The sequence below is a fragment of the Pongo pygmaeus genome, chromosome 21 (assembly GCF_028885625.2).
Source record: "Pongo pygmaeus isolate AG05252 chromosome 21, NHGRI_mPonPyg2-v2.0_pri, whole genome shotgun sequence".
In the NCBI taxonomy this organism is placed as follows: domain Eukaryota; kingdom Metazoa; phylum Chordata; class Mammalia; order Primates; family Hominidae; genus Pongo; species Pongo pygmaeus.
In genome coordinates, this window is record NC_072394.2 from 5,845,192 (window position 1) to 5,854,220 (window position 9,029).

A 9,029-nucleotide genomic window follows, 5' to 3' on the forward strand; every position below is an offset into this window, starting at 1 on the left:
TTATAGGACTTACAGCTTTATTCTTGGAGCCAAAGTTGAACTGACATGATCAGTTCTGCATGTGTGTGACATGATCTGGTCTACACTTCAGGACTGTTTTGACACTGGGGGGTAAGAGTATAAGCAAAGCAATAGGATTCATGGTATATGGAAGCCAGAAAGAAATCTGAGGCTATTCTCAATCTGGAAAGCAGCAATGAGCCACATGGAAAAAGTGTTAAGTTGATTCAACTCTGTCTTGGAAAGATCAGACTCCAGATAGAAGTTTGCCTTCATCCTGGGGGCTGCTCTTTATGATGGGCAAGCTGGCATGTGTCTAGGGAGTGAACCAGACAGTAAGAAGAATGTACCTCTTGGAGTGAGGAACTCTCTGCTGTGTTGTGGATTCTGTCTCCACAAAAGCAGGATCCAAAAATATCTTGAGATATACTCTGGTTCAGGATGTAATGTCAGGATGCTCCACCACGTTCCCAAAGTTACCTAAAACAGAGGGTCTTAATTGAGTTTGCCCCTTTCTTTGATTGGAGTTCCCAAAAGCCATCCCTGAGATAATATTAATATATTGGGTGAAGTAGAAGAAATACAGAGATGGGAGAGGGAAAGTGAGAGAGAGAAAGGAAGGCAGCCCAGAAAGAATGTTTCATACAATCAGCTACTGCTGTGAGCAAGTGGAACTTAGACTTGCTGGAGACTACTGGAAAACGGGGTGAAGCACCTTTATCCTATCCAAGTGGCAAGGAAACCGGGTGTATATGCAAGACCCCTAGCAATCATTCATCTGGCCTGCCATGAGTGGCTAACCTAGACTTAGATACCAGAGATTGCCCTTAGGCAAAGAATAAGTTGGGCTGTTCTGCTCTGAAGGAGTAAGGCAGGAAGGAGTAAGGAGTAAGGGATGTAGAGATGGTACCCACAATATCTGCTGCAACCACCCCTCAGGGAAATTGCTGTTCACTCGGGCTACCATACAAATAGCACCCCTTGGGGTTTTGCAACCTGCATCTTGTTCATTCTCCCCCTTCTTGTTCCCCGCTCCAGTCTCATCTCTATGTTATTGTTTGTGCAGGATGAATTCACACTCCTCAACATCTAAGCCTTCGGCACATCCTTTGGTGGAATTCAAAGTTTCTGCAGAGCAGAGAGCAGTAATTAACAGTGAGACCTTATGGTGAGCAAATCACAGGTCAGTAACAATTCAGTTCTTGGGGAACTCAGTCATGGGGAAGCAACGACTCATAGCTCAAAGTCGGATTCCCTTCTATTTGTAGCAATTTCTGGGTGAAGAAGCTTAAGAAGCTAGTGGCATTCTTCCTGGATACTAGCAGCCATTGTTTCTCTCTTTTTCTTTCTCCATTAAATAGTACATCCGGGGCACCTGTGTCCCAAATTATTTAACAAATGGTGTTCTCATTTTGGCAGGCAACACAGAAAAATATGGTTCCTTTACAGGATTTTCCTTGTGTGCTAAAATTTTGATCCAACACCACCATTGATCTAGAAGAAAATTATGTATAATAGAGTTTTAATTAGACTCTGAAATGAAGTGTGTGTGTATGTGTGTGTGTGTGTTTGGGGTTCGAGTGTGGATGTATGTGTATCCATACGCTCACTCACATAAAAATGGTGACCCAGTTTTAACTCTAGTGGTACAAGCAAAGCTGTTGTAAGACAGAAATGACTTCATCAGGAAATCCTCATTCAGACTTCCAAATATACAAATAGATGCCTTTTATTCCACTGTGAATCAAAATGATGCCATGTCCTGTAATTAAGGATGTTATTGACCAGGTTGAATGGGCGCCAATCATGCCTTGCCTTTGTTTCTATGACAGTCATTTCAAAGTTCAGCATCTTAAGTCTGATAGTCACCTTATTTGGCAAACATTCAGGAATTCTGCTTCCAGGTTTATTTCAGGGTGACAGAATTTTCATTTAATCTTTACCTCATGTTAGGAGATGCGTTAATTGCCTGAGGCCAGACACACAAATATTTGTGTGCTTGAGGCAGGTTACTGTGCAGACAAAAATAGTCATAGATGAAAGAAATATATATCCTAACATAGTGACTTGAGCTAAACTATCATTGAGCCAAAGGTTTTTTTTTAAGTTGTCAAATGTAAATATATGTGGGATTGAGTCAATAGATAACATTAGCTTATTATTTCTTTCCTGTGGAAGCCATATGCAACCATTAGTCTTTTTAGTCTTTTTAAATATTAACTTCTCAAACTGACCAGGTAACTAGCTCCTGTGGGTTCTGTACAATGGTAGGATGAAATGGTCCGTTGAACCAGCATCTTGGGTGGGAGGGGAGCAGAAACACATTTAGAGCAATGATACAAACACCTCTGAAATCAGCAACTCAACTCTCAGATACACAGGGCCTGTGTGGAATCTCCTCCTTCGGGGGCACTCTGCCCAATTTCCCCAGCTGCAGGAAAGAAGACATCACCCTAAACACTGAGAGAATGCCTGAGCTTGCCGTGTCTTCTCTCTCGCCTGCTAGTCCACCCCCATCAAATTCTATCTTTGTTTTAGGCCATGACTCACAACCCACCCCCACCCTTCAGTCAGCTGTGACTCATAGCAGAGGGCAGATAAACTGAAGGCTGAACAGCAGGGGTGGGAGAGAGCTGCAGTGGTTTTTGTTTTTTTTTTTCTCTAGCTTTTTTTACCCAGTGAGAAAAGCTAGGTCAAATGGTCAAGTTGTGGGAATCTTTGAGGGTTTATGTGTATGTGTGTGTGTGTGTGTGTGTGTGTGTGTGTGTTTAATTTGGGGGAATTCCTGCATTGACTGGGAGATTCAGCTAGGTGTACTCTTTGAAGGTAACAATGATATTGTGGTTCCAACTTTTGCCATTGAGAATAATCTAACTTTGATTGCAAAGATGGCCTCCAATTTTTTTTGAAACATTTTTGGGATCCTTGCCTTTTGCAATGTGACTTTAATCCCATTAAAGCATCGGGTCTCTTTTCCCTCTTTTAGAGTCTGGGGTTGGACATGTGACTTGCTTTGGCCACCAGAATGTTGCCAAGAAGTGATGCACAAATTTAGAGCCTAGGCCTTAAGAAGCTATGCATTTTCCTGCTCTCTCTTTTGTGCCTCTGTTTTGCTGTGATAGGCTAGCCTGCTAGATGATGGCTGCGTCATGCAGCAGAGCCAGGTCACCAAGGCCAGGGCTGTCCTAGATCAGCCACACTGCAGCAGACAGACCAGTGGACTCTAGAAAATTGAGTGAGCCCAGCTGAAATCAGCCAACCCTGGTTCATTGATGAGGACCCAGCCGAGCTGCCCAGCTGACCAGTAGCTTTGTGAGGACCCAAGAGTGAGCTGTCCAGCTGACCTGTAGCTTTATGAGAAAAACAAAAATAGGAACAAAGACAATATTGTGATTTTAAGCTACTGTGTCCTCCCTTTGGCCCTTACTGTGTAGAGACTTCACGTGATTTACTTCACTATCTTTTTTTTTTTTTAATTTTCTTTTGAAAGAGTTCCCTTACCCTATGACTTCAACACTGACCTTTCTCTAAGGAGGATGCTCTCCTATGTATCTTTATCTGTCCTCTCCCTTGCAAGCATGTCCAGCCCATGGCCTATAGGCCACAGGCAGCCCAGGATTGCTTTGAATGTGGCCTAACACAAATTCGTAAACTTTCTTAAAACGTTATCAGATTTTTTGGGGATTTTTTTTAGCTCATCAGTTATTGTTAGTGTATTTTCTGCATGGCCCAAGGTAATTATTCTTCTTCCAGTGTGGCCCAAGGAAGCCAAAAGATGGGACACCCTTGCATCTTGAGTTTTCGTCTCATGTCCCCAGTTACCTCCTGGGCTCTTTCTGTCGGCTGTCTGGATACTGCTCATGGAAGAAATGTCAGCAGAAAAATGAGAGGTCTTGTCTTCAACCCACTGCTGATGCATTTCATAACTTTTGGCTTCTCAGGGCCTTTGATGTTCCTGTAAAAGACATACCAGTTAGCAACACTAAGTGATCACACAGACAAGGGACACTTGTAATCAGCCTCCAAATCACTGGGCCTTATTCCCATATTGAAATGGAAACCTGTAGAAGCATACATACCTGCCCCCTCACCTGTCTATGCTTAATTAAAATAGAGATTTTGAGGCTCTTTCTTGGAAATTCTATTTCAGGAGGTATGGGTTAGTTTTCCAGAAATTCACTTATCATTTGGACACTCCATCCAGATCTCCTTCAGGATGAAATTCATCCTGCCTTTCAGGAGATGAAGAACCCTGAGGTGGTAGGTTCAGGCCTCAGAAGTCTTCACTGCACAGGAGAAAGGAGGGACTCCTCTCTTGATGTAATCATGGCTTTAATCGATGAATGCTTCCTTGTAAAATACTCTTTGTTGCGCCCTCCTACATTGACACTGGGCTTATCCATGTGGCTTTCTCTGGCCAATGGAACAACTTAATATTATATAATATACGTGTGTGTCTATGTATGTGCATATGTATATATCGTACACACACACACACACCCCCCATGAGAAAAGTGTTAAGATTGTTTTGGACAAAGAAGATTATGAATGAGTACGGTTAAGTTCCTTTTAGTTTTATACTGCTATCCTAACCTGTCTATTCAACCAATCATCTATCTATCAATCCATACATTAAATATTTACTAAGTACCAACTACATGCCAGTCCCCATTATAGGCCCTCAAGTTACTAGTGTTCTAATAAATAATTTATTGAAGCCCTTCTCATCCTTTACTAATCCTTTTTAACTCTAATACAATATGCTGAGATTTTATTGGGACCCGAAGTGTTCAGATGTGCTATAATAAATCAGATTTGATTTCACTTCATGTGGATACCTGGTTCTAGTTTTTACAGCAGATCTGGCCTCTTGTATTGGTGGGAGGATTTACTGCCTATATATTTTAATTTAAGGGAGGCTTAGTAGGCTTCCTTTTTCTCTTGACCCCACCCTCCCAGCCCTCTCTCAATTGCTAACTGATGGTTTGAAATGTATATGTGTTCATTCAAGTTCTAAGGTTTTGTTTTCTATTAGACATGCCATCCAACTTTTATTAATATTTTACTTTTTTACAACCCTACCATTTCCTACCCCCACTCACCCCACATCTTACCTAGAATGGGTTCCTATCTATTCCTTACAGAAGACACACACACACATATATAATTCTGTGCCAAGGCCCAGTAGACATCAGTAAGTCAAAAAGTTAAACACAAGAAGTCAACCTCAGGGAATGGGGTGGCTGATTGTGCAGTGTTATGAAAGAGGAACACAATCAGGAAACGATGGTACAATTGTTATTGCCAGGCTTACACTACTAGCTGAAGTGTGTGAGGCAGACCAGGCACCCTCTCTTCACTTGTTCTCTGCCGTGGGAGGCTGACCCACATGGACTATGCAGGTGGGTTTTGTCTTCAGTAGGTTCTCCCAGAAGCAGGCCCTGTGATAAGGACTGTAGTGTGTATGATTTACTTGGGGGATAATCCCAGGAGGCACCAACAGAGAAGCAGCGAAGTGAGACAGGGAAGGGACTATATCCAATAATGAGTGTGTAATCAAGCAAGTTCTCATTGTGGGCAACTGTTGAGGATCCTGCTGGAACTCAGGGAGATGGTGCAGGGTGAGGAAGCTGCTATTTCTTCATTTCTTCACTAGTTTGTATGAGTTATGGGTTTCAGGTACATCAGCTCTCTGATGCATCTGCTGTGCACATGGGCCAAACATGCTTGTCTGCTAGAAAAACAAAAAACAAAAAACAAAAAACCCTTAGGCCAAATGCCTCAAGAGTAAAAAGCCTTCCCTGTTTATGTGAATGCCAAGGGGATGTGGGCAGGACTGCTACGTAGTTCAGGTGATGAGTGGCACCAGCAGGAGATTCGGAGAACAGGAGGAGAGTGAGGTCCCGGGATGGATTCTCAGGGTATTGCTCTCCCCCACCCCACCTCTCCTCTTGCCCTGCCTTGGCTGCACCCTGAGGAAGCCCACAGCTTGTGTCAGGGTGTCCTTCCCCCTGCAACTCCATATCTGGTTTCCAGTAACTGTTCTCTGACGTTGCCCCTTCTGCCCTGGCACGCTAACCTCTCTGGGATGTCGAGAGCCCTGGGATACTACACAATCCCCTCTTGCTTTTCTTAAACCACACCTGCACCTTTGTAAAAAGTTCTGTTACTAAACAATCCTTGATTCACCCATTAAAATGTCCCCTTTGTTTCCTGCCTGATAGAAGCGATACCTTTATATCTGGGTAGTCTCATTAATACCTCACAACAATCCAATTGTTATTATTTTTCTTCTTTTGCAGATGCACAACTCTGAAGTAAGTCACCTAAGGCCATGCAGCTAGGAGATAAATGAATCAACATTGAAACCCAGTTTTGTTGCTTAGTATCCCACATTCTCAAACTATATTATCCGTCCTTATTGTGAATAAAAAGTGTTCTCATTAACACTACATTCTTGGCTCAGTGCTAAGCTCTGTGGCCCATTGTCCAGCACTTGACCAGGTCCCCAGCAGGCACTGAGCCATTTGATGCAGAGGAATGCTGAGCAGCGTGAGGCCAGGCAGGCCCAACTGGCCAGGTGACGCCTGGCCAGATGGTTCCTCCCCCCGGCGCCCCCAGAGGCCACTATTGAAAACCTGAAAGAGACAAAACGCCTGTGGAATCCTCCAAGGGGACCAGATGCTGCTTGGGGAAAACCTGTCCACACTGCGGCATCAGGGAACGGGTGGTGCAAGAGAAGCTTCAAGAATGATGAACAGAACAAGAAACTGCCTCACTTGACAATAAAATAAATGCCCACCACCTCCTGTTTCCTCGTTAATGATTATTAAAATGATCCTGGTACAAGATTAATATTAAAAACTGATGCTTAGTAATAAACTTCTCATAGCTACCTTCAAGATTTCCAGGGAGTAATAGCTGAAAGGGAAAATTGAAGAAGAGGAGTCTTCCTATGTGTTGTAGTGCCTGGGTGTGTATTTCTTTCCACTGCTAGTACTTTTGTTGGCAAATAGTGCACACTGTTTGAGCCTATCCCCCAGACCTTAAGTAGGGGCAGTGGGTCGTGTGGGATGGAGCCCTATCAAATGGGGCTGGACTCTGGTTTTGTCTGCTGTGACCCCAGGGGTGTCAGCTGGGATCTGTGAACACGCAGAGGCCGGTGGGAGCGCCCTCCGCCTCCCTTTGTTCCACCGGGCTCCAGCCTGCAGCAGCTGATCTGGTTATTATGCTCCTGAAAAGAATTTCTAGGTGGCCACAGTGACCATAAGGAGCAGAGAAACCACGAGGGCTGCAAGTCACGAAGAGCAACACATCGGCTATTGTGCACTAATCCCACCCATAATTGGAGGATCCCTTCAGCCTTGTGATGCTCATAGAAATCTGAACTAAGGCAGAGAGGAGCCGTCTGAGGTCTGTAGGCCACCGTTTACCAAATGTGCTGTCATCAGCACAGTTAGCTTATTTGGTGGGATCGACATTTTAAAAAGAAAAACAGAAAGCTATATAAAACATAGACTTGGGGCAAAAACTGAATTTAAGATTTAGTGAAAGTCACCTTTGATTTCTCAGCTTCTTTCCCCCTTCCCCATTCTTAAAATCATGCATTTTAATGGAAATTTGATCTGCGTGGGTCTGATTTGTTTACTTGGGACTAATCCAAATGCTGTTTTGTAAGAACGATTTCATATCTAACAGATTTGCATAACTTGGGCTATACTTCTCAGAAAGAAAAACTCATGTTGGGCCCTAAATGAGCAGATTTATCGCTCTGAGACTTGTCCAGGCTTTATGGTGGCAGTTGCTCTCTGCCTACTCTGCTCTCCCCAACCTTGTCTTCGTCCAGGCATCCCAAGGTTTCTGCTATAATAAAGAAAAGCTGTGCCCATCATCTGAATCTAACCTTCGTGGGTGCTCAGAAACCTGTCACCTGTTCTAAAATTCCACCTGCTATTTTAATTCACCACATGCCACCCATTGGCTAAGTGGAAGAAAATGAACATCTGATCACAAAGTCACTAATTATGTTTAATTACTGGCTAAAATATTAAATTAACTTTAAAAAAGGAAGATAACTTTTGAAAGTGATATGAATTCACCACTGTTGTAATCTGTTTAAATTCATGTGCTACAAATAAATTATAAGAGAGAGGAAGATAATGTATGAATCTATATAATGGTCTTCATTTTTTTTCAAACCTATTATCTTGTTTGATTTTCCTAACAACATCGTGAGGTAGATAAAGGCAGATTTTCTCAGTTTCCTTTCATAGATGAGGAAACTGAAGTGTACCTTTTCCGCAAACCACACCAAACACTTGGGATTATAACCTGGATTTTTAATAACTTATTTGTGTTTATTTATGAGATGAAATCCCAAGCAAGTGTTCAAGGTCTTACGTTACAGACCCACTTGTCCAAGATTCAGTAATATCTGCTCATGTCTGGTCCTGCAGATTAAGAAGAGAGTTGCAGAATTCTAAATGCTAATTGTCTTAGGTAAAACTGCTGTTTCCACGGTATATGGGTGAATAAAAATATTCACCAGAGGTGAACTTCCACTACTGACCCAGAAGGATTTTCTTGATGACAAGATTGTCACAAATCCTTTTGGAGGCTAAGAATAAAAAGTGAAGATGTAAACGTGCCTCCCTAGAACACTGTAGTATCAACTTGAATTAATCTCTCAAGAACACATTGCAAACACAGCAAACCAGGCCAGGAAAAATCATGGACAAGGGTCCTCTTCCTGAGCAAGCATAGCTCGGGCCCCAGCAGATGCAAATATAAGCATGGAATTTGCAAGAACATTGGAGATAGAAGGACTGCAAGTTTTACTCAAAGGTTTTTTTTTTTATTAAATAGCTTGAAGCAGATATGTAATGCTATTGGCTAGCAAGCAGGCAATTTTAAGTACTTATTGAGTATTTCGTTCTGATTGAGAACAAATTGGTGTTTTAACAGGATATACCCTTGAATTAGAGGTAGCATATAAGTAGTCAATTTACATTCTGTTTATAATTCCAAAC

General features: G+C 42.6%; 1 long non-coding RNA gene across 1 annotated transcript; it reads right to left on the reverse strand.

Moving 5' to 3' along the window:
• Positions 1 to 1,713: 1,713 nt before the first annotated feature.
• LOC129021394 (uncharacterized) lies at positions 1,714 to 8,450 on the reverse strand. Its single transcript, XR_008496054.1, has 2 exons — positions 8,401 to 8,450; positions 1,714 to 3,955 (listed from the first exon to the last, which is right to left on the reverse strand). It is a non-coding gene; the product is annotated as an uncharacterized LOC129021394 (long non-coding RNA).
• Between the last annotated feature and the right edge of the window lie 579 nt (positions 8,451 to 9,029).